The 21,507-nt window shown below is 46.3% G+C and overlaps 1 protein-coding gene across 1 annotated transcript in view; it reads left to right on the forward strand.

Annotated features, from left to right (window-relative positions):
• Positions 1-21,507, forward strand: part of HS6ST2 (heparan sulfate 6-O-sulfotransferase 2) — a 128,836-nt gene that overhangs the window by 49,772 nt on the left and 57,557 nt on the right. The window lies entirely within an intron of this gene.

The following is a 21,507-nucleotide window of genomic DNA, read 5'->3' on the forward strand; positions in this document are numbered from 1 at the left end:
GTCTTGAAAGCCTTTGGCTGTGTAACGAGGCTTGGTTTTGGCTGCTGCCCAGGGCTGGCTCGGGGGGCAGCAGTGGCTGAGGGTGCTGCAGGGGTGGGTAGAGGGGGGCTGCTGGGGGCACCCGTCTGCCTGGCAGCCCTCGCCGAGCACCCAGCATCCTTGCATGGGAGCAAACGCTGGTTGGCTGCGGGCATGGGTACAAGGGGAAGCTAAGCAGAAGACTCATTTGAATACCCAGATGAATCTGCTTTTGATTTTCATCGTTTTTACAGGGAGTTGTGAGACTTTAAAGAATCCTCTTTTTATGTTGTTCATGACTTTTTTCGCTAATTTGACACTCTGGGAGGTTGTTTTACATTTCGTTTTAGTCTCTAATCACAGAAAATTATAGCTGGCCGCACATGCTGGCTTTGCATTCTTGCATCTTGTTTATGTTCATTTGTACTAAGGGATAGCACTCACTGCGTCTGCCCAATTTATTTTTCTCCACAGCAGCAGGAATTTCCAATACTCTGGAGCTTCATTACCATGTGTGGGAAACTAAATTCAAGGTTATCTTATTTGAACTTTATGACTTCTTGATGTGCAATGTTTTATTTATTTATTTAGGGTTTATTAAACCTTAAAAAAAAAAAAAAGCCCTTTAGAAGAAGTGCATGGTGTGTAGCTTATTAAGAAAACTTGATTTAATTTTGAATTTTAAGGAGCTTGAATTATGAATGTCCCAAATATTTGATTTCTGCCCTGAGATATATGGAAGGGCGGGATGAGCTATTGGAGCCAATGCTTTGACTTCAGAAGTTTGTAAGTCTGCTAAAAACATGTTTTCAGAGAGGGATGAATGCAGAGATTTCTTCTAATGTTTTTCCTTGGTGTTTTTTTTTTTTTTTTTAATATCATTTTAACTTTCAGATTTTACCCCATGACTTTTCACAACCTCCCTTTATTCACAACTAGGAAATAAGTATTTTTTTTCTTCCCAGCTTGATTAAAAACTGTTTAATGAGCTGCTTTTACTGCAGGCAGTTTTTTTGGCAGTTGTTTTTATTAACTATAAGACTATTTCTTAATTCTTAACGCACCTATGGTGATCAGAACAAAATCTCTGCATGTTTTGTAGGACTCATAGTCATTGGCAGCACCTGCTGGTTTATTTTTTGAAACTTTTCCATGGTCAAAAATCCCCATGAGGTGGCTTTCTGTTGTAGCTGCTTCCTTCCACAGCAGATAAACCTTTTGACACTGAATCCACCCCTGTTCTAGCCCACAGCATGAAAGGTTGTGTTCTTGGTGATGTCTCCTAAACCAGAAGAGCACACATGCGCATGCACACACTTTTTTCTTTCTTTCAGAAGGGTTCAGTTTAGCAAAGCTTGATCTTTGCTTTATTCCAGTAAGACTGCCCTTGGGTCACTCTGGTGTTTGCGTTGTCTTGCTGGGCTTGGTTGCTCAGTGGTGTCAGTAGGTGAGGAAAGTGCTTATAGACTGCTGCTACCAAGCAAGAGTCTCCTGATGGTGTCTTGGAAAGTTGCTGGGTCCTGGAGAGCTGGAAGGTTTTCTGCATTGCGGTGCTTGAGACGTACCTCTTGGCTTTACCCTGCAGTTGTGAGCATTCAGAGTAAACTCATGCTTTGCTCAAGAGGGTTGTTGTACATGATGTCTCCTCTTTTTCATCGTTTAACAAGTAAATAGCAACTTGAGCATTGAATAATGCTGCTTTCAGAAGAAGTCTCCACGCGTCTTCCTCCTCCGTGGGGAACATGCTGCTAAACGTTCTAATGAATGAGTTTATTTTTGTGCTTTGGAGAGGCGTGGGCGGTGGCTGTTGTAGGGGGGTGTGCATGGTGTGAATGGGAGTCTTGTGAAGCCTGTTGAGATGGCAGCACGGAAACTACAAGGCTGTGCACAGGCAGCAAGCATGCTGTGGCTGCCGAAGTGCTTCCCTACCAGGTCGCCACAGGCTGGGTGCGCCGGCTGGTCAGGAGTTGGTGACGGTGTGACAGTGGCCTAAGGGAAGAGCGGGGTGAGCGGCCTGCTGCGGCCGTGAGGATGTGGCCCCGGATTCCCATCTGGACACACGTTTCCTGCTGGAGCCGCTTGTGTCGGGTCTGTTGTGAGCTCTCTCATGGGAGCAGTCTTCCCTGCTCCTGCAGGAGGTACATGACCAGAACTTTTATTCCTGTCTGTGGTGTGCTGAGGTACCGCGTTGTCTCGCTCACGATGCAGGCTCTGTGTTGATTCCTGTGTGCCATCTGCCTCCCCCTGCTGTGGGTGGGAAGCCGTGCTGCCCTGCAGGCTCCCAGTTCCACATCTGTTTCTTCAGATACCGGCTCCGAGATGCAGCTAGCCCTGCGGTTCCGCACCCCTCCACCTGGCTTGGACACCAGGGCTGGGATCAAGCCTGAGGTTTCTCACGGGTTTGCAGGCTTAGGGGTCTGTGTGGTGGGCTGATAGGGCTCACCTGCTCGCCTTACCTCCTGCAGCTTCCTATCGGTCGCAGAAGCCCCAGGCTTCTCTCCTTGGTAGAATAACCAGGCATTGATAAAGGATTAGTGAGAGTTTTTAATTTAGCACAAATAATTGGATTAAGCTGGAATTTGCTTTCCTGTTAGTTTTAGATCAGCCAATGGACATAGGCACAGCTCGACTCTGTCCTGTTCTATGTGTGCAGGGTGCTGCATAGACCTGTGTTTCGGGGGCTGCCATACCCTGCTGCTCAGGGGAACAACACGGCAAGAAAGTAAGATAAACCACCGGTTCTCTCATTTGCAAATATAAACTGTAGGAGGCTAGCGTTGACTACCATCCTGTTCCTTGAGACTTAGAGCCTCTAGGGGCTCTCTCTTCGTGTCACTCATTGGTGGTAACATATGTTTGTTTTAGACTTAGGTTCTGTGATATTTTCATGCCTGCAAATTTAAACTGCAAACTCCTTAGCCGGGAGGGTGAAGTGCCGTGTATGTTTATGGCGTTTAGCATGCTGTCAGAAACTCTGCTAATGGAGGGGCTGCAAGAAGAGCAGAAGAAATGCTGGCTGTGTGGCAGTGGCATCAGCCTGCCATGCCCCAAGGCATGGGAAACAGAAGAGGATTTCTGTTCTGCGTTTGAGTAGCCATTGCCCCCAAACTTTGCCACTTGGGTGCCACGCAGAAGCAGGCAGGCCTGTTCTTGTAGCCCAAAAAAGATACAGGAGGCTCCATAGTGGTCTGCTAGTGGGTATCTCATCTATTTTTGCTAGAGTCTTTCCTCTTGTAAAACTTCGTTTAAATCTCCTTGAAGGGAGGTTTTTTTGTAGTACTGCTCAGCTGCTAATTTTTTCTAAGTGGCTTCAAAGAACTGCCTTGAACATTCTTATTTACAGTCAGCGTTTGTCCTAGGGATAGATTTTTACAATGGGTGCTTTGTAAAACTATTCAGCGTGTGGAAGATCTTAATTTTTTATCTCTTTCTAATGCACCACTTCATTTGATTTTTCTCTTTCTTATCATTTCTGTTTAAGGGTTTGTGATCTGATCCCTTTATTTTCAGAAGAGAATACCAAATAAACAGTGATTAGCATGAAATATGACTCATGGTTTCCTAAAGGATGTGCTTTAGAACTGGTAAACAGTTGTAATTGCTGTTAGATGAAAGTAGCAAATTGAATACATTCTCATAATAATTATAAAGAGATAGACTCTTCTGGGTCTCAAATCTAATTGGGATTAGTATAATGTTCAGTTTTTCTGGTAGAAGATGATCTGTATAAAAGTTAAATGGAGTTATAAATGTGTTTGTAAAAGCTGGTTTAAGTCAGTCAGCAACAGAAACCCGCTTTCATACGGAAGCCAGGGAAGCAACTGTGTGGTGCGCTGTGCTGAGTGCAAAGAACTGCATCTCATGTTCTAAGGCCTGGAGGCCATCTAATCTGGCATCATGTTACAGCTTTGGGGTGGGACCAAGGTGCTAGGATCTTTGTTTGAAGACCGTAAGAATAAGCCTTTGTCAAGCTCTTCCATTTTTGCCAGAGTTGCATTTGAAAAAGGGTAGGAGGGGCATATTTCAAACATTACTGATTTAAATTAGAAGCTTTAAAAGAAGTATTGAATAAAGGCAATATTTACTGTATCACTCATCAAGAAAAATCTGTCTTTTTCTTAATGCAGCTGCATACTGTCTTATAAGTTATAGGTTCCTCTGAATGCAGTTAAATCGTATGGAGCATCCTAGGGTGTCTGTGTGGTGCGGACATGTTTCCTGAAGCATCTCTGTGATGTATAGAGGTCTATCAAAGAGGCCTACCAAAGGGAAATGTCAGGTTTGGTCACACTTGCCCTTTTGATAGGACTGGCTTACAACTTTCCAGAAAATGAGGGTCTACTAGAGCTGTCAGGTGGCTGCCTGCTGACCTGCTTTTTCATTGTTTGCACCGAGCCCTGGGGATGCTCTGGAGGGATGGGGCCCAGCATCCCAGCCCAGATGGATTCCTTGGATGTTGCTCACTTGAACTGGCAGATGCCAGTGTGCCATGCACACTTGTTCCAGTACCCGTACCGGTGTGTGGGGAGGGACAAGAGAGTATTTTCAGGGAGCTCTTCTTCACCTTTACCATTTGTTATGTGACTAAAATGGCTTTCCAGCCGCAAGGCAGGCGGATTTGGGTTCACTTGATTTTGCCCAACAGTAAATCACTGTGTCAGTGTGGCTGAGACTGCCGAGCTGGCTCTTTCATCAGAACAGCAGGGCTGGGAGCAGGGAGCGGGGCTTTTCTCCTCCAAATTGGCTGGGATGCAGGCAGCAGGAGTGCTGTGGGGACATGGCTGGTCCCTGTGCTGCTGCAGCATCCCCAAACCTCTCCAGCTCCCCTCCAGGCAGCCACAAGCGCTGCTGGGGCTGGAGTGCTTGTGGTGCCAAGCAGAGGCCGGAGGCTCTGCAGTCAGCTCTTTAACAAGGGAATTGTTTTAAAAGAGCCAATTTTGGAGCTAAACTTAGTACGCTTGGATGTCGTCCAAAACTCCGCAGCAGTAATGCAGCAAATACAACTGGTTTAAAATACATTAAATATGCAGGTTGGCTCATAGTAGCTAAGCCCTTGCAGACAAAGAGTAGGTGAAAACTGATAACTTGCATTGTGTGCGTATACAGCATGGTTAATCACTTGCAAATAAACATCCAAGTGGGGAAAAATAGTAAAATATACCATCAAATTGCAATGTTACAGGAATGTATTCTTGGCAAGAACTCTTTCGTTTCTAAACTGGAATTCTTACTAAAATCTGAGCTGTAAAATATACTAAAGGGGAAAAAATGATAAGCCTTGTTCTAGTTAAACAAAAGCAATGGATTCAGCATTTGCTAGAGGCAGTTTTTGAAGAGAAACTCAGCCTGAAACTAGCTCAGGAATTCTAATTAGTGCATTTTCCTAACAATAGCATCGTCTTTCCAAGTGAACAGAAGAGTACAATTGAGGAATTTTTAGCAGAACGATGTTTTGGTTTTGAGGCACATCTTGATGAATCTGCAGTTACAATCTTCCCAGAAGTCTGTCCTGATGCCGTTCTTCCAGATCCCACCTTCTTAAGTAAATGTATGAACACTGATTCACCTGTGTGTTTAAAAATAACATCAATCTGGTTTAAAATGACAGCAGACAGATGATTCATGTTTTTAAAGGTTATTTCAGTTGGGTATATAATTTCTTTTCTTTAAAAGAAAACCCATAATAGTTATTACTAATTTCTGTTTGTGGATATTAATAGGGGTTTTAATGTGTATGTGTATATGTATAGTTTAGAAGAAACAACAACCAAAACCACACTAACAGCCTCCCTCCAGAACACCACAACGGCCCAGCTCAGTTTGAAGCTGCCAGGCTTGAACTGAATGTAATCTTTCAAAATGATATAAATCAACAGTGCACAACTTTGTTGTGCCCTTTTCATGTTGTTGAGATATGGGGTACTACTTTTCAGTTAAACACTGATTCAGGGAGAAAATAGATGTATATATATTTATAGACCAACTCAAACCATATAAATGTGAATGTCATGTGCAGATGCATCTGTTATTTTCGGTTTCCACTATGGTTTCTAAAAGCATAAATGCCAGCATAAATGCTTGCTGAGAGCTGATGGGGCAGGATCAGAATCTGGGCCAACAAGGAGCATGTCGCAGTAGGCAGAGGATGAAGAGGAGGAGGATGACAAAGCCTATTCCAGTACAAGGAAGACTCCTAGTTGCAATGTGGGCTCTTGGTGGGGATTTTTACCACCCTGGTAACTGCAGGACTGTAGTCTTCTGTGGTGTCCACATAGTGAAACTGGGGAGATATGGACTGAGTGGGTGGGCTGTCAGCTGGATGAGAAAGTGGCTGGACCATCAGGTGCAAATGATAGTTGTTAAAGGTTGTGTTTTGAATTGGTAGTTGGGTACCAGCAGCACTTCTTCTAGGTAGATACAGACCCAGCTCTGCTTAGTATCTCCATACTAATATGATGGAGATGTTTTGCATCTCCATGGTTATGGAGATGGTGGGGGCAGGGTATGCTCTGTTCCTTTTGTACAGGGAAGCCAATTGCTTTAATTACCTTTGTCAACTTAGCTAACAGGTACAGAGGGAATATTTTCTAGCTTGGATTCCTGTTTGAGGTTGAAAAATAGACTGGAAGCTGGAAAAGAAGAGGGAATTGGTACTGGTGATACCTATTTCTCCAGCCCTTTCTGAAAACCTTGGAGTAATGGAAACGAGCAGCAGATGTGACCCCAGGCTGAGAGCCAGGAAGAGCAGGTTTCCCTTCTAGTGTGGGAAGATGGACAAACTTCTGGAGCAGTTGTAGTGAGCACCTAATCAAATCATATATTGAACTGCAATCAATCTCAGTAGGAAACATTTCTCTGACTGCATTTAGATATGCTGAGCTAAATCCTGGAGATCTAGGCCGTTGTAACTGGGGATGAACCTGTCAGTTTTGCCTTACCTGAATTTACCCACCTTTCATTAAAGCAGCTTGAAGTGCAGGTGTGTTGTTAAAAATGATGCCACTTGGTTTTTACCTGCTTAAGCTGCCCTAAAGGATCCAGAATCTATCCTCTGGTATTAAGTTTCCCCAGTTCAAGCCATCGCCCCCGTGGTTTCTGTGGGGTGTCATAGGTAGAGTTAAGCTGTGAGGTGTTTTTTTTTTTTCCTTTTTTGCCTGTGGTCTCATTGTGGCAAGGACATGGTTTTCAGCTAATTGCAACCGATACCTCTTCTTGCTCCAGATGAAGTTTGCTACAGGATGAGGATTTATTAACGATGTGTGTCTGTGGGCCTCCTGCGAGAGCTGAGCATGCGGCCCCAGTGTCACTGGTGGAGGTGAGGACAGGACATGGTGTCTGGCAGCCTGGGGAATCCAAGCTGCCCTCTGCAGTAGAGGGGACCACACCACTCCTTGCCAGTGGTGCATTTACAAGTCAAACAGAAGTGCTTAACAGATGCTTGTGTGTTTGGTGTTTGTTTTTTAACAGCCAAGCAGTAAAACGTAATGTTTGGAGTAGGCTGGAAGGAGGGGGCTGAATTTTTTATATTATTTTATTCCTTCAGGATGTTTTTTTGGCTGTTGCTCACAAGAACTGGTGCTGTCTAGGTTTGTCAGGACTGTCTTGCCCAAATGAGCTCTATCTGCTGTAGGAATGAGGACAGGCAGAAGGATTTCAGGAAAGGTACCCTTTAAATGAAGATGCCTTATATCCAGCTATGCCTGCAGAATTAAATTTATGCAGCTGCTGCTGTTGTGTTTTTTTTATGACTTGAGTTTCCAAAGTTTGTTTGAGGTCCCAGAGAAATTTGAATGTAGTGGGACGTGGGTGCTAGTGCTTAGAGTGGTCCTTTAATAGGCTATTTGAAGGCTGGCTTCTGTATCAATGGCTTTTGGTTGGTGCAGAGAGCTGATGAGGCAGAAAGGAAGGAGAGGGGTTTGTGGTTGGCTGCCAACCAGCATTATTTGCAAAATAGGGACCTCGTTTTGTACGTTTGGCTTACATCTGGGCTGGGCTTCTGCTTTTTCTGTGTCCAGAAAGCAGACCAGCAACACTGCTTTCACATTGAAACTTCTGTTTTAAATCCAAAAAAAAAAAAGCAGCTTGCCTACTTGGAAGTTGAGGTTTTAGTCCCTATGGGAATGCCTGTTATCCAGTTACAAGATAATACATGGCTGAGGCATGCTAAAGAGTGGTAATACACTAAATGCTGCAGCTGTAATTGAACTGCACCAAGCATCACCTGCTCTTTAGTAATTAATGAGTTTGAACTATTTATAAACAAGGAGCAGTGTGAAAAGCGAGGGCTTGTTTGTCTCTGGAGGAAGGCCCTTTTAAGGCCTTGGAGAACGTTCCTACGGTATATGTTCAAAGTCTTTCTGGGATGGCACCGTGAGCCTGGTACCCGAGAGTCTGAATAAAGCACCCAGCACCAGCGGACGCCAGCATCCCTCACCTCCTGAGCATCCTCCTCCCTCCCCAGGAGCACAGGCAGCTTTTGGCCATTTCTTCCTACGTTCAAATGCTATGTTAGGATGTCTCCAAACAGTTGCCAGGCTTGGGCAGAACAAGCTGTCGGATGTGGTTGGATGAGGTTGTCTATAGTTGTGGGTCAGCACTGCCAGAAACGTTGCTCTACCCGGTCAGTCCTGCTGCTGTTGGGTGGCCCTGTGTTACACCTCCAAAGCAACGCAGCGTAGGTCACTGTGCTTCATCTCTTGCCATCCAGAGGAGCTCGGAGGGAGGTGTTTCTTCCTCACCATTTTGAGAACCTATTGCCGAACTGCCTGGTGACGTTTGGTCAAGTGAAAAACTTTGCAGGTAATAGTATAGCGTAGGTCCCTGTTGGCTTCCAAACAGGAAAGAGGAGGATGGAAAAACAATGGTGTGGATCAGGTTTCAGGGGAACAAAATGGACTGCTGTCAGTGTTCTCATATATGATTTGATCTCAAAGGAAAACAGATCTTCACTTCATCATTTTAAACCAATTTCATGCTTCGGCAGTTCTACCCACTTCTGTCGTCTCAGCACCGCGGGTCGCCAATAGGACCCATGCAACTTGCTGAAGCTGAAGCATTACAGCGGCCCTTCTGCGCTCAGCTCAGTGGGTGATACAGAGCTATAAAGGCGAAACAAAGTTTCTTTTGATGTCCCCAAAATTGAGACCTTAAATTGGGTTGTTTAAAAGATTGCAATGTCTTATAAATGATGCATTGGAGCACAACTAGAGACTGCCTGTCTGACTTCAGGGGTTTAACTGTGAGGCTGTGACCTCTAGAGGCTAAAAATAAGCAAACATCTTTCCATCATTTTCCGTTCCTGCAGAAATGTTTTCCTGTGGTGACACATTTCTATGGTATCTAGTGAGCTCTCCCATCACACGGTGATTCCTCTAACTATGGAAATCAAACTATGGTGTGCTGTAATTTTTTCTGGATTTGGCAAGATTATTAGCAATGGACAGTTTGTTTGCAGAGGTCATTTTTATAGCTGTTCTTAAACCAATACCTTGAGCAGGTAATGGACCTCTAGATTCAGTAATACTTGTGCTTAAAGTGCTATATTGATTTTTATTTTTAAGTGTGTGCATATTTAAGTGTATGTTGCATTAGATTTAACTTTAAGTAACCTCTGCTATGGCAGTGGAGCCATTTCTGGGATGGAATATACAGCCACAATTTGTTGTCACTGGCACTGCACAACAGGGGAAGCGGAGAATAGCTTCTATGGCCGAAAGTACCATGCCCAGCATTGCTTAGCTTATAAGCTCAGATGGAGTCGCAGATGGTGCTGCTGATATGGCCATGGGTCTTACTGCAACCAGCAAGCACTGGGGATGAAGTCTTGTATACCCTAAATAAACCAGCAAAGTGTTCTTAAGTCTTGTCTGTGGGGTTTCTGGCATAACATCGTGATTTTTTCTAAAGTCCTGTATAGTTTAATCTGAATCTTTCTGTTGTTTTATAACATGCTTTCAGGTTGTAAATGGGACAGTCCCCATGCTCACCCAGCAGAAAACGGAAAAATTGCTAAATGGGATCAGACCACAGTCTTTCAGCTCCAGGCTTTTCAGAAAAAAAGCGCAGATAGACCATAACCTAAACCAAGGAGGACATGTTATACCCAAGGTCTAAAACTGTTCTTTGTTCCTAAGAATACTGGATTCTGTGGCAAGTTCAGGGATCCTGGTGATCCCCACAGATGGCAGACCTCCTCCCCTGTGCCCTGCAGCATTTTTTAATTTTATTTTTATATTTATTTTTTATTTTATAATTATTTTATATTTTTAATATTAAAACTTTTTTTTTTTTTTTAATTTTTCCCCTGCCATTTTAAAAGCGGGTATCTGATGTCCTTGTGTATGGAAATTAGAAAAACAAAAACCTGCGGATTTGATTTCCCTGTTAATATTTGTTGTTTTTGAGCAGTCAGATTGTGTTTTCTCTTGTTGATACGGCTGCACGTCAATGCAAGCTGTTCTGGAGGAGCTCGGCCCTGCAGAGGCCTGGCGCTCAGCATCGCCGGTGCATCATGTGCTCCAAAACTCAGCTCTGAGGCTGTTCCCAGGGTCCTGATGTGGGAGCAAGAAAGCTTCTTGGAAACAGGGCTGGCTTCTCTTCCGCCCTGTGCTGCACGCTGCTCCCATGGGTGAGGGCTGCGCCTGCAGCTGAGCTCTGGTGCAGTGGCTGTCTCGTGGCCATGCCCTGCCAACCCCATCGCTCACGCTTCCAGCCCTTCCTGCCTCTACGGACTTCACTCTTCACACCCACGTGTGCCCAGCATTACTTCTGACTGTGAAATAAGGTGGGTGTTAGATTGCAGCATGGATTTTCAGTGACAGCCCCAAGACAGGAAGATGATGCAAGACGGTGAAGTCCCAGGTCCCGTTCCAAAAACTCCCTCCCCTCTCCACTACCTGTGTTTTATTTTCTTCTGTAATCCAAAACCAGAAGGGCTCCCAGGACCATTCCGGATCAGGTATACCAGTGGCAGGTGATGATCTCTCCAGCTTATCGACATGTCAGATTTGCTTTCACATTTTCTCTCTCCAAACCTGTCAGGAAGTGCTTGCATCCAGTACCTTTTGCCTTCTCAACTCCGTTGAGGTTTGCCTGTGTGAGCAGAAGCAGCGTTGCTCTATCAGGGCTACAGCTGCTCCCAGCTAACCTCATTGCTGCCATCACCCAAGGCAGCTGAGGATGGAGCGGGATGCCTGTGAAAGTACCCCCAGGGTGCTGCTTGTCAGGCCTTTTTGCAAGGGGGAGGTGAAAGAAGAGGGACTGGAGAAGGGACTTTGAGGCTCAGAGAGCAGCAAGTTCATTCTTAGTTGCTCTTCTGGTGAACTCAGTGTTGTGCAGCCCCTTTCCCAGCTGTGCTGGGGAAGGATGTGTCTGTTCCTGTTCAGTGTCCTCCCAGTTGGCCTACCCCTCGAGTGGAGTGAGGGAGGGAGGCTGGTGTAGGCGCTTTGTCTGCACTCACTGCTGATGGCAGAAGGAAGATGCCCTGCAGGCTCAGGCAAGCTGGTCCAGGACTTGGAACACCATTTTTTAAGTGCAGGAGGCATTAAAAAGCATTACTTAAAACCATACATTCAGCTGACTTCCTGCCTCATGTTGCAGCTTAAACAAAAACCTTTGGGTGCCCGGTTCCTATTTGTATTGAATTGTGCAAATGAACTAATTTGCATTTGCTAGCATTAAAATCAAGAGGTGTTGGCTACCTAGGGTACCTTTGCAAAGACTTCTTTGTCTCTTAAAACCTGTGTTGGGTTTAATTTTGTAACTTTCAGTAGCTCCTATGCTTCTGAAAGGCATTGTGTATGTGGTAGGACTGCTGCTCTGGGGATCTGGGGTTCATGAGGAGCCCCTGTTCAGACAGCTGTGTCTCTGGGGTGATGTGGTGTAAGGGGCAGGACTTTGGTAACAATGTGTGCATTTTTTTTTCTTGAAACAAAGGCTTACCTTGCATAAGCAGCACTGTGTTTGCCCTGTTGCTTTGTGGGACCCCTGCTCTAGCAGATGGCAGTGCTCTATCTTCTGGCAATATGGTGGTGGTGATTTGGCAAGCATTTTTCTTCTCTTGATTTTAAACTTGTGAACCTTTCTACTGTTTTTTTATTTTTTATTTTTTTGTTAACGATCTTAGCCTTTTGTTCTCAATCTGTTTTAAGGCTGAATTGTTCTATGTGCCACAACTGGAGTTTCTCAAAGCATTGCAGAATGCCATTATTTTCTTGACTGCCTTAGCTGAGATAAAGAGCAAAATCTTGGACCGCAGCCCCTGCCACACCTGGAGTGAAGGTTCCCTCCCTGATGGGGCAGGCAAGTGGAGCTGTCTTGCAAAGCAAGGGTCTGCTGCACAGGTAGCCCAGATCACATAGATGATCTTGGGAAAAATGAGAATTATGGACCAAGCAGATTTAGAAGAATTAAAAAACCCTAATGAACATCCAAATAGCTTGTAATATGGCGTTGCCATGGAAACATAGTTTCTACAGCACCTTGTAATCAGAGTTGTGCCAATACTCTATCGTTCTTCACCCGGCTGTAGAGCTGTTCTAAACAGCTGAGAGCCCTTGGCTTGGAGTATCCCGGGGATTTTCCATTGAAGTTAACAATGCTGAAACCCAGCTGGCCTGAAGTTAGCATCCAGCACAGGGAAGCGCTGCATGCTTGTGCTCTGCAGTGCTGGTGCTTGCAAGGGCTGAGCCCCCCAGGTGTCCACGGGACTGCTCTGGGCGAGGAACACGGCTCCTCCGTTTTCAGCATCAGCACGGGCTGCTGACCAGCCCAACGCAGTGCCTGTGTCTGTTACTCAGGCCGTGGGCATTATCACCTGTGCAAATAAAGCTGGGCATTTTCTGTGTCCATATGCACCCGCAGAGAGATGCGCCCTTTTGTTTTACTTACAAAGCATGCCGAAAGGTGTTGTTTTCCCCACACCCCTTGCTCTATGTTTCTTGCTTCCCTTCAGGCTCTGGGTGAGCGATCGATGAAGGAAGCAGCACGCAGACCCTTGACAAGAGGGAATGAAAGCATTTTGTGAACTGCGCTCCATGTGCAATATTCTGGCTCCCAAAATAAACCATGAAGCAGCCTGATCAGGGTAGGCTGTGAGTACAACCCTGACTCCAAACATCCAAGAGAAATAAGGGATGGTGGTGGTGATGAAGCTGCCTGTTGAGTGCTGAGGTCTGTGCTTTGTGGAGGGGCTCGGGGCACCGCAGGAGCAGTGCTGCAGGGAGCCGAACCCCCCGGGGTCTCTCTCTTAACGAAAAACAAAACAACCTCCCCACATACCCCTGTGCTACAGGGACTTAATTAAGCAACAGCATGTGGTTCTTGTGCTTCTTGATGATAACGGAGTGCCAGATGATAGGGTGTAGCAGAGCTTTTCTTATGTAAGTACCAGTATTGTGCTGTGAAAATGAGACAGGCATTAAAAAAAGTCCTCCCGATTAATATTGGAAGTTGAGTGCTCTGGGTTCTTATGTATGAAATTAAACGTTGTACGTCTGATGTAGAATGCTTGCAAGACAGGTAATTAATAACATTAGAAACTAATTAACTGGAAGTCCCGTGTACCTGATGCTGACTACGTGAGCAGACTTGATGTGCAAATCACTCTGGAAGTTGTGGAGAGGTCTGGGGTGTTTTCTTCTCTTTTGGGCACCTCTTCCTTGGCTGATGTGGGAACAGCCCCAAGCAAGGTCTTGGTGCCATTCTTGCATCTTCATGTTCGACCCTCATCAGCCTCACTTGGAAACATGTGGATGAACAAATCAAGCAATAAGTGCTTCCATGTTTTCCCTTCCCAGTGACAAGAATCCTGTGGGAACTGAAAACAAAACCTGAGTGGAGGATGCACGGAGCTCAGACTTGTTCCGCACTAATGCAATGGTGCCTGCCTCTGTGCGTGCTCCCCTGTGCCTGAATCTCACTCGGTGACGTCTGCCGGAGCAGCAGTGCAGAGCCCAGCAGAGCTGTGTTTTGTGTGTAATTAGCAGTGAGGCCTCCCCTGGTGGTGGCTGCAGACCCTGTGTGCTGCTCAGCCAGCCATCGACCCTTCCAGCTCCTGGGCCCCTCTCTCTGCACAGCCCTGGCTCTGTGGTCACATCACGGATTTCATTCATTTTTCCTATGTTCCTGCCTCCATCCAGCAGTAGCAGCGTGAGGGTGAACACGGATGCTCAGAGACAAGGGGTCCAGTGATGCCTTGTCCTCTGGTCTTACAGCATCCTGGGCTCCCCATAAACAGTTCCTGGAAAGCTATTGCCTTGTCTCTCCATTGGGTTCATTGGATAACTTGCACATTTTGGGGAGAGAATGAAGAAAAGGGGGAAAAAGTTAACATCTCTCTGGCCTGTCTGACTCGTGTCCCTGGCCCCTTCTTGCTGGCAGCACGGTGCCAGCCCCAGACATGGGTTCTGCAGGTGATGTGGAGGTGTGGGAGAGGGCAGCGCACCCAGATTGTAGCTGTGGGACTCAGGGCACGCTGCGGTGGAGTCAGCTGGACTGTCCCTGCTGTCCCTGACTGCAGGTCCTGCATGTGGAGCATCTTTGTTCCCTTCTAATCTGTACGTGTGGAAACCATGACATAAAAGGGACCTCATTGACCACATGGGTGAATGTTAAAGGAGAAAAAAGTTTGAGTTACATGTCTGCTTGCCTGGTTTGGGGTGTTCTCCCAGTTATGCAAGGGTGTAGCAGGCATACGACCAGTGTGAAATGGCCGCTTAAAAGAGCTGAGAGTGAGTGAGACCCTTTGGTGCTTCTTTGTTGCCCTCCTGACAGGTAATAAACAGGGCTCACCGCTTCATTATTACTAAATCAAAACTCTATTGATTCCTTGTGTGAAAATCCAATGTGACATAAAATGTTTTATTTATGCTTTTAATCAGGCCTCACTGTAAAAACGCTGTGGCTTTTCGTCGTCGTTGTTTTTAATAAATGAAATGAAATTCTTTGCCAAGCCCCGGGCTCTGAAACCAGCCCAGCTCTCCCTGGTGTCTCCCCATCAGTGGAAGGCTCGACTGCGCTGCATCGCTCCCAGCGGAGTTAGGGAGCTGTGGTGGGCTGCCTCCAGCCCTGCATGGTGTCAAGCAGGATCCAGCCCTGCAGGCGGCTGTGGGACCAGCAGCGGGCCAAAAGTGCTGGAGCTGACGGACAGTAAGAGGGGAAGCGGCCCCCACGCTGGCTCGGACCCTGGGGCTGACCTGCAGCAGGGGTTGCTGCGCGGGGCACTGGGGATGAAGGCGTTGTGTGCAGCGTGGCACTTAGCTTGTCAGCACAGCATTAATTGTAGTTGTTTAATGTGGTGATTAGTGTTGTTTGTTCAGATGTCTAATGCAGCAATTAGCCTCGGCAGGGTGTTCAGTGATAGGTTACAAGTGCTTTCTTCCTGCCAAGAAGTACTCTGCGTCTCCAGCCTGCCCTCTCCATGCTCCTGGGTGCTGTAGCACTCCTGGCACTTGGTCTCGCAGACATGACAGGCGTGTGGCTACGTTTGTGCAAGGTTTTTTGTCCTGCCAGGGGAGGAATGCTGCTGGGTGCTGCTCAGTGAGAACCAAAGCTGGTGCTGGTGTTGCCTGCAGCTCAGCTCTGTTGTCCTTCTGGCAGTACCCCATGTGGCTTCACCTGTGTTGGTACTTCCAGTGCTCTGATGGTCAAACCTCAGCCTCTTAGCAGGAGTGAATTTTGACCCAGAGAAGCAGCCCATGGATAAAGCCCACTGTGATGTGCCAGGTGTCCATAGATGCTGCAAAACCATCCCCGATGCGTTGTCTTTGATCATGCCCCTTGATTAAGCCCCTGGGAGAGGAGATGAAATGCATCCCCTGGTGCTGGAAGAGGAAGCTATTGATTTTTCTTCTACTGGGTGAGATCACTTTCTGGGTTTTGATGGACAACAAGTTGAAGTGTAGCATAATCCCTGAGCTGTGGGGGCTCTCTCAGGGACCAACGCCATCATATTCCCAAAGCTGTCAGCACTGCCAGGCTGCTCACGTTGCTTAATAGTGCTGCCCTGCTTTGGCAAGGGGGACACGAGGGGAAGGCATTGCAGCAGCAACTTTATAACAGATTGTTTAATTAGCAGAAGGTTTAAATGCGAACAGCAGATTAAAAGGCTGGGTCCGAGAAGTGTTGCAGCTCTCAGGAGAGGGGAAAGCACGTGAGATTTACGGAAACGGGCTGCAGAGTGCTAGCAGCTTGCTCTGGCGGTTTGCTGTCCCTCCATCAGAGGATTGGGAGGAGAGGCCGTGGGGCTGGCGCTGTGTGCCTGTGACACCGGCCTGTCCCAGCCAGTGGGGCTTAAAGGATGAACGTTCTTGGGGTTCTGCAGATGAAGGAACCAGATTTGCCAGGTGAAATGCTCGGATGGGAACAATTCTCCTTGATTCTTCGTCCATTGAAAATAGTAGGTCCTTTAGGCTAAGTTACCTCTCAGACTTCCCTATTTTTACCAGGAAGGCAAGCCCACTTTTTCCTTTTTTTTTTTTTTTTTTTTTTTTTTCAAAGTAAAACTGGAAGGAGAATGAAGATAGCTGCTGGCAGTGAGTGGATGTGATGGGAAAGCAAAAAGTAAAGGTGCAAAGAAGCTGCAGCAGAATGTGGGCCAGGCCTCCTAGAGCTTCAGGCAGCCCCCTCTGTGATATGCTCAGCCACCGGCTCTGCACGTGCCTAATCAGGGAAAGGGTTGTGGCCTCCTCGCCTCCCAAAAAGCCTCTCTTTGAGGAGGGCAAAGCAATTCTGATGTGCACAAACCTAGCAGGGAAGATGCCGGTGCTGAGAAACACTGTCTGTTGACTGGGTGTTTACAGAGCAAGAGCAACTGTATGTTGGTTGCTTCTTCCTACCCGGAGGCTGGGAACTTCAAAGTGAATTATACGAGTATTGCACATCCACGCCAGGAGGGTGGCTGCTGGAGGGAGCCTTCTCCCACCCCCTCTCTGGCAGCCCTTCAGGCAAGAGCGAGCTGGCTGTAGAAGAAGCACTAATTCAGCCCTCAGGGCAGCAGTGCTATGGCCAATAACAACAGCTTGGCTGGACATGGTTGAGTGGAAATGCTAAATCGCAAGAGAACAAGGGAAAATGTTGCACTGAAGATGCATTTTCGCTGTGGAGTTAGGCTATGTCTAACTGGGGGGGGGGTTCACATTCCCTCCCATTGCTGCACGTGTACCCGCACGTGGGGACCTTCCACCCATCGGTGTGTCCTGGGTGGCTGAGGAGGCACTGTGCTACGGGACTCCTGAGCCTGCAGGTGAGCTGTCAGTCCCAAAGCCTGGGATCTGTGCAGGGCAGCTAAGTGTGGGACCTAAGAACCAAGAGCAACAGGCATCCCAGGGAGGAATGCTGCAGTGAAATCGTGTCTGCTGCGATTCCCGGTGCACTGCGATAAGCTCTCTTGATTTCTTTGTGAATTATTTAAAATGCAGGAGTTGCAAACAGAAGCCTGACTGTTTCTGTTGTGTGCACAAGCTAGATTAGAGCAGGAAGCTTCATTACAATAGGCTCAGATGTCTTCAAAGGCTTGGATGTATTTTCCCCTTCATTGATAAGCAATATTGATTTCAGCAGTGGTTGCCTGCTGTGCTTGGCCGCAGGATTGTGGTACTCCTTTAGACCCAGAGTTGTGCATTAGCACAGCATAGTGCACTTGCTGTTGAGCAAACGAGTTTGTTGCCTGCAGACCGTTAATTCACTTTCAGAAAATATTTAAAGGTGAGGTTTGTATTTCTGTGTGCCAGGTGAGACCATCTGAGCAGCTCACAATGTTGCTGCCCCTCATGCTAGCTGCCAGAGTGCTGCTCAGCTCAGAGCAAAGCAGCTTAACTCAGACCTGCTCTGCTCCTGTGGAAAGCCCTCTCCAGTGAAAGCCAGTGTTTACCAGTGGTATCTGTGCTGAAGAAGGTGCTCTAGGTAATGAGCTGCTTCAAATATGTCCTTCTTTCTAAAGCACAGGATTTTGTGATGCTGCAGGAAAAAAAAATCAAATCAAAACAAAACAAAACAAAAACCACTTTCCTCCTAATTAACTAACTAATTGAAGGAATGTGTTATTTGTTAAAATGGGTCAGGTATCCACCTAAAGGAAGGTGCCAGTGACAGAGAAGAATATGAAGATTTTAAAGGGGTTAGAGGAGATGGTGAAAGGAAGTGCTTCCCTGACCCATGCTGGCTCTTGATGTGATTCAGGCAGCAGCTGGCGGTGCTGAGCAGTGGCTATAAACATTGCCATTATGCTGATTTATGTGGAAAGATTTATCCTAATCAACTGCTCCTTGTATGGTGCATCAGTGATACTGTCCCAGATTTGGAGATAGAGCCAGACAGAGCATGAGGCTGGGGGCTGTTTGCCCTGGAGATGAGAGATGTCTCCCGTGTTTCATGCACATTGCCTCTATTTTTCCCGTGATTGCTCTTCTGATTTACTTATTTTTCAGAAGCAAAATAACAAAAAAAAGTTATTAAAAAAAAAAAAAAGGAGTTTCTTTGCTATACAGCATGCTTCTCCACCCTTTGGTTGTGACGCAGAAGTTGACCAGAAAAATACGACCAAAATAAAACATACTCACCTGTGCACATCTGGATCTGGAGTGTTTGCCACAATGTAGATGGCTGCTTGGGAGTTTTCCCCCTGTTCAGAGCTGAGATCTACCCTGTGCTGGGACTTCAGGGGCATGGCAGAGGTGCCTGATGATCATCTATTAATGGGCTTGGCCAAATTGGTATTCAGCCTCTTAATTAAGTTCTTGGACAATTCTCAAAGAGATTTGAGTTTGGTGAGCATTTAAGCTCAAGTTGCATCACAGTTTGCATGACTAACGATGTGTATGGTGCTCCATGAAGCAGCTACCATGACTCAAGCTCACGTAGCAACTTCTGCCCACGAACTGTGTTTGACTGAAACATTAAAATCCCAGGACTGAGGCAGCAGCAACTTCTGGACTTTTTTTTTCTTGGGTTGTGAACTTTGTGGTTGCATTTGGGTCACACTGGAGTTTTGGCTATTTTCTTATTATTCACTTCGAGAGTGACTAAGACCTAAATGTTTTTTAACTGAAAGCTCAGATGCCAAAAGCTGAATCTATAGGAATATAAAATATTGTGAGGTGTTTCGTACAGTCATGTGAACGTCAATGCTGATTCCCTAGAGGCTTGACTTTCTTTTCCTTTACATTCGCTTAAATCCAAATTAACCCAAGTTCAGCTGCTCTAAGCTGGCAGGAGACCAGCCCCGACTTCGGCTATTTCAGCACTGAGCAGGTTCTCATGTTTGCAGAGGGGTTTTGAAAAGGCCACGCTCTTGGATGCTCTCATCTGAGCATTGTTCAGCCTCTGCATCCTGATTTCTTTGGCATCAGTTGTAGACTCAGACATCCAGTTCCATCACTTTTCTGCTTTGTTAAAAATTGACCTCACCAATGCACGAACTGCAACAAAAAGCACCAGCACTTTAGGCAGTGGTCTCTAAATCTTACTTTCATATTGTCCCTGGATTTTCTCAAATTTTTGGTTTATTCTTGCACTCTTGTAACTTAACTATGTTTGCTGCAATTGAAAAGTGTTAGAACTCTTCCTTCTCTCTTTGGTTGGTTTGCTCTCTGCAGTAGAGTTGTTTTCCCCATTGAGTGAATATATTTTTTTTCTGCTAGTAAGCCTTGGTGAGAGGTGATAATTAAATAAAACTATTATTATAATAAGGGAAAAGTTGACAGGCAACACTGAATATGATGACAGAGGAGTTCTATGGCAGGTGTTTTACACCTGGAATACACTAAATCAAAAGAAATAATTAAGAGCAGTTGTCATTTAAAGGTGAACTAGCTGAAGCCAAGAAATACCAGAGTCCTTGCAGCCCTTTGCTGCTGTACAGGAAGGCTTGGAGAACGGAGATCCATCCTCTGCAGATATAGGTCAGGTCACAGGGAGCTGGGGGCCAATAACTCGTTACAGCTTTACATTTAGAGAGCTTTGTATCCCGTTTTTGGCTGGTGTGTTCTGAGGCTGATGCTTCAAAGTCCACTTTATCTTTTATTCACAAATGCTGATGTGTTTAAATGAATGGTGCAGTGCAGTTGCTATAAATAAGCGAGTGTCAATACAAGGCTTTAGCACATGAAAGGCTCATTGATGGGAGCCAGCACTGATAATGGCTCTGCAGGTTCCCTCAGAAGTCTGCAGGACATGGGGGGAAGAATCATTTTTGAGATCTGTTGCAATAACTTTTTGATCTTGGTGGTGGTACTTGCTCTGTGCAGGATGGGAAATAGGAAAATAATGGAGAAACCGTTTATTCTTGCAAAAAGATGGGGGATGGGGCAGGACTGGTGTAGGTGGCTATTATAAACTGTTATTTTATGGAAACATTTTTCTGTCTTAACCTCTGTCCTGCATCTGCAGGAACCCATAGCTGCAGATCCAAATCAGTCCTTTCAGTTACCTGCTTGGCATCCTGCATCTGCAGTCCTTTCTCTTGTTTTATTTGCAAAAGTAAAATATCAGCAAGCTGTTCTGTCCCCGTGACCGCATCTCTTGCCTGTGGCTCTTGAGGAGATACGTATGAGACACCTTGTACCAGAAGATAAATGTTCTAATAACGGATGCTGTGCGTTAGTTTAATAAAAGCAGTGCAGTCCTCTGCCTGAACATGGCCCTGCTGAGCCCTTCTAGAGCACAGGGGAAGCCTGTGGGGTCTGGAAGGAGAGCGAAGGATTGCATTGACTTTGGAGGACTGCTGCAGAAGGCATCCCACTGGAAGATGCTTTTGGTGGGAGATCTTTTCTGCTATACCCTGGTGATTCTTCCAGCTCTCATTTGAGAATGGCTCTAGCCAAACATCACTGCAGCGTCGGGCCTTCCTTGGATCTGGCCACTGCAGCCAGGCTCTGACAACTGGCTCAAACCCTGCGTGGGCACGTGGCATTGAGGTGGCATTTGCTCAGCCCTATGCCTTGGGAAAGGGAGCTTTGGACAAGGGAAAGGAGCAATGTGTGCCACATGGACCAATTGCACAACATGCTGTGGCCTAAGCTGGGGGCCAGCTTCCAACCCTGCCTCCTTTCGGGGTTGTTTATTTGGATGTAAGGTTATTGTGAGCAGGTCAGTGAGCTCCACTGAACTGCACAATGTGCTCGGGAAGGGATTTCTCCTTCAGAGACGATCTTCCAGGTTTCTGTTGGGTTTCATCCATCTCCAGACTGGCTGTTGGTCTGTCCCAGCACCTGCACCTAAGTCTGCTTACATGAAGGAACAAAGAGTTAGTGCAAGGCATTGGCTTTAATTTGGAGGCTGTTTACTTTGGGGACAGTGAATCTCCTCCTACGTGCAGCATCAGTTGACGAGGATGTGTTTTATTTTCACTTCTGTCACCAGGCCAGACAGAAGGGTTGGCTCTGGTGGTGCTCAAGCACTCCAACTGGGATGCGGGGGATCTCATACTGTGGCATTTCCAAGGACATTTTCCTCCCTAAAAATGCTGTTGGCATAGAAATGGATTTTCTTAGC

This window comes from Aythya ferina (genome assembly GCF_964211825.1).
Source record: "Aythya ferina genome assembly, chromosome: 13".
Classification (NCBI taxonomy): Eukaryota; Metazoa; Chordata; class Aves; order Anseriformes; family Anatidae; genus Aythya; species Aythya ferina.